The following is a 4,790-nucleotide window of genomic DNA, read 5'->3' as shown; positions in this document are numbered from 1 at the left end:
ATGGAACATCATCGGTAATCCCAAATTGCCCTGCTCCTGCAGCACCATTCAGCACACTGCTACCAGCAGTGGAAAGCTGATTAGTTGCTGTCATTGGGGAAAGTCCCACATGCCCAGGCAATTCAGGCAGCATGCCAGGCTGCTGCTGTTGAAGCTTTGGATGCTGAGGTGAATGAGAAAAACGAACATTTGTCTTACTGTTACTCTTTGATTTCTGCTGCGGAATAACAAGTAATTGCGGGAGCGAGGTGGATGTTGCTTGAGGCAGCCCCTGTTAGCTTTTTTTCCTGTAATGTGTGGTCATGTATAATTATATTTATATGAATATTATTTAAGGGTATCAATTGATAGGTAGGTGAATCAATTGATTGGGCATCCAAGAGTCTTATGTATAGAAGACTCAAATTACAAATGGGGAGTTAGAAAATTTAACTCATATGAATGTGGTGTTACAATTTTTGTAACCCCATCTTTATGAAATTTATTTGTACATTATGTTTATGAGTAATGGAGGAAAATGGAAAGGTATAATCTATGCAATTATATGGATGCATTCAAGTTCATAACCCACCATTACCCATTAATTTGTATATAATGAGTGTAAATAATGAGTATAACTCCCATATAGTCTTTGATGGGAAGACTAAGAGATGTACAACTTATTATAAATTGAGGTCCCAAGCCACACTTTCATTCTTATGCCTTTTTCTTTCTTGTTGTTTATTTTTTTAAACAACATACACCACACAAGTGACCCATCCACTATATGAGAGTAGTGAGTTGAAGACCTTGACAATACAATTCACAAGGTGACTCAATCTCACTTCATGGATCAAGGTAAGAATATGATCATTATTTTAGTACTTCCATTTATTTGTTTTATGTATCCAAAATTGTTTTCAAAACTAATTATTTCCGCATAAAGTTTATGAAAGTTTGGTTAACAATTGGTATCAGAGCCAACCAATTTTGGATCATAAACAATTAGTTATGTGTGTGTTGTTCAACTTATGAAACAAGTGTTGATCAACCCAACGGAGGATCATCACCATGTTTGATTATATGACAAGAGTTTAGTAATAAAAGGTTGATGAAGTTTTTACCTAACGGTATTAAACTTCTTTACATTTCAATATTTTTATTTTAATAATTATGTCATATCTATATGATTTATAAATTATTATAATCCAACCCAATGGAGGGATTATAATAGTATACTTTTGGATTATGTGATTGTAGTTCGGTCCAACGAAAGAACTATGATATGATCTCTTATGTTTATGATTAATGTGATATCTAACTTAATTTTTGTTGTAGTTAGATTATTGTAAACTGTGGTGTTAAATATTGTCATGATATAAAATAATTTTCCTTTTGAATTAAATTTTATTTTGCAGCAATGAATCCTACTGCTATTACAGGCTATTTGTCTGGTATTGAACAATTAAGTGGGGCAAATTTTAAAAAATGGAAGGAACAAATTGGAATTGTTCTTGGTTGCATGGATTTGGACTATGCCTTAAGAGAGCCTACACCCACAAAGCCTACTTCTGAAATACTAATGAACAAAAGGCTTTATATGAAAAGTAGGAGCGTTCTAATCGCATGAGTCTAATGATTATGAAAGATTCAATCACTCCTGCAATTTGTGGAGCAATCCCGGATTCAGATAATGCAATGACCTATATTAAATCAGTTGAAGGATAATTCTTAGGAACTTCCAAGTCCTTGGCAAGTATTCTTATGATCAAAATGATAACAATGAAATATGATGGTCATAGTGGTGTACATGAGCACATCATGAAGATGAGTGACATGGCTTCTCAATTGAAATGAATGGACATGGCAATTTCTGAAGGTTTTCTTGTTCACTTCATAATGACTTCCCTTCCTTCACAATTTGGTCCTTTCAAAATTAACTATAATACTCAGAAGGATAAGTGGAAAATGAGTGAACTAATTGCCATGTGTGTTCAAGAAGAAGAGAGACTTAAAGTGGAAAAGCCCGATATGGCTCACCTCACTATTGGTCCAAATAAAAAATCCTTCAAGAAAGGTAAAGGTAAGAAAAATAAGCAAGGTAATGATGTATCTCACAATGGGCAAAAGGATGAAAATAAGATACAATGTCATTTTTGCCACAAGAAAGGTCACAAAAGAAGATATTGTTCTGGCTTTAAGGCTTGGTTGGAAAAGAAAGGTAAAACTCAATGCTTAGTGTCTTATGAATCTTATTTAGTTGATATACCACCAAACTCTTGGTAGATTAACACTAGTGCAAGCATTCATATAATGAATTCATTGCAGGGATACCTTACAAGCAAGAGACTAAGTAAAGGAGAGTGAACCATTAATTTGGGAAATTGAACAGAAGTGGAAATTGAAGCTATTGACACTCTTCGTTTAATTTTGGATACTGGTTTCATTATAGATTTAGTAGATACAGTTTATGTTCCTATTTTTACTAGAAACCTAATTTCAGTTCCAAGACTTGATTCTTATGGTTATGAATTAAAGTTTGGAAATAAAGGAGTTTCTTTGTTCTATAATTCTTGTTTGGTTGGCTCTGGCACTTTATGTGGTAATCTTTATTCATTGAATTTAGATTGCAACTATTCACAGTCTCTTTTATCTTATCATGTGTATGAATTCTGTAAAAAACGAAATCGAGTGAATGAAAATTCATCCATATTGTGGCATAAGCGATTGGGTCACATTTCAAGAGAAATGATGGAACGTCTTATTAAAGATGAAATTTTGACTTCACTTGATTTTTTTGATTTTACTAGTTGTGTTGAATGCATAAAGGGAAAATACACTAAGGTTAAGAAAAAGGGTGCCTCAAGGGCTACTGAATTGTTAGAATGTATTCATTCTGACATTTGGGGACCTTATTCAATTCCAACTATCAATGGACATAAGTACTTTATTAGTTTTATTGATGACTTTTCAAGGTATTCTTATGTGTATCTTATTCGTGAAAAATTTGAAGCATTAGATATTTTTTAGATTTATAAAGCTGAGGTTGAAAATCAACTCAATCGGCGAATTAAAAGTGTAAGATCTAATAGAGGTGGTGAATATTATGGTAGATTCACCGAATCAGGTCAACATCTTAGTGTTTTTGCCTTATTTTTAAGAAAGCATGGTATCATTGCAAACTACACAATGCTTGGAACACCAGAGCAAAATGGTGTAGCAGAGTGACGAAATCGTACTCTAATTGACATGGTGAGAAGTATGATGAGTAACTCAACCTTGCCTGAATTTTTGTGGGGTGAAGCATTGAAAACTGCTGTTCACATTCTCAATCGTGTTCCTAGTAAGGCTGTACCCAAAACTCCTTATGAGTTATAGGTAGGTAGGAAATCGACTTTGAATTATTTACATGTATAGGGATGTCCAGCTGAAGCTAAAATTTTTAACCCACAAATAAAGAAATTGGATTCTAAAACCATAAGTTGTAATTTCATTGGCTATCCTAAAAGATCAAAAGGTTTTAAATTTTATTGTCATGGTCAGGGCCCTAAAATTGTTGAAACTAGACATGCTGTGTTTTTGGAAAATGAATATTTTAGTGGGAGAACTGAGCTTAAAAATTTAACCTCTAATGAAGTATCAACACCAATGATGGAATATGGTGTGACTCAAGAGGTTTCTTGTAATGAAAATGAGAATGTCCCAACTATAGAAGTATCTTTACGTAGATCACAAAGAGGGAAAATACCTGCTATATCAAATGACTATGAAGTTTATCTTAATGAGTGTGATTATGATGTTGGCTTCGAAAGTGATCCTACTTCTTATGATCAAGCCATCAATAGTGAAAATTCAACTCTATGGCTTTATGCTATGGAAGAAGAGTTGAAATCAATGAAAGACAATGAAGTTTGGGGTCTTGTAGAATTGACTAAAGGAATTAAAACTATTGGCTGCAAATGGATTTTTAAAACCAAACATGATTCTAAGGGCAATGTCGAAAGATACAAGGCCAGGTTAGTTGCAAAAGGATACACTCAAAAAGAGGGAATTGACTATAAGGAAACATTTTCTTTTGTTTCCAAGAAAGATTCCTTAAGAATAGTCATGGCTTTAGTAGCTCATTTTGACTTAGAGTTACATCAAATGGATGTTAAAACTGCCTTTTTGAATGGTGACTTGCATGAAGAGGTTTATATGGATCAACCTGAGGGTTTTCAGGATAAAGGCAAGGCACATATGGTATGTAAACTTAAAAAGTCCATATATGGTCTAAAGCAGGCTTCTAGACAATGGTATCTTAAGTTCCATGAAATTCTCATCACTTTTGGTTTCAAAGAGAATCTAGTGGATCAATGTATATACCTTAAGATCAGTGGGAGCAAAATTTGTATTATTATATTGTATGTTGATGATATGTTGCTTGTTAGCAACAATATGGGAATGATTTTGGAGACCAAACAATTTTTATCCAAGAATTTTGATATGAAATATCTTGGTGAAGCATCCTATGTGATAGGAATTGAAATTCATCGAGATAGATCACGTGGATTATTAGGATTATCCCAAAAGAACTATATTGAAAAAATTCTTAAAAGATTCAACATGCAAAATTGTTCTAGCAGTGTTTCTCCTATTGTGAAATGTGACATATTTTGTGAACTTCAATGTCCCAAAAATGATCTTGAAAAGAAACAAATGGACAAAATTCCTTATGCTTCTACAGTAGGAAGTATCATGTATGCTCAAGTCTGCACTCGACCAGACATAGCTTATGTGGTAGGCATGCTTGGTCGATACCAAAGTAATCC

Source organism: Vitis riparia, chromosome 15, assembly GCF_004353265.1.
Source record: "Vitis riparia cultivar Riparia Gloire de Montpellier isolate 1030 chromosome 15, EGFV_Vit.rip_1.0, whole genome shotgun sequence".
Lineage (NCBI taxonomy): Eukaryota > Viridiplantae > Streptophyta > Magnoliopsida > Vitales > Vitaceae > Vitis > Vitis riparia.
This window is presented reverse-complemented; position numbering follows the sequence as displayed.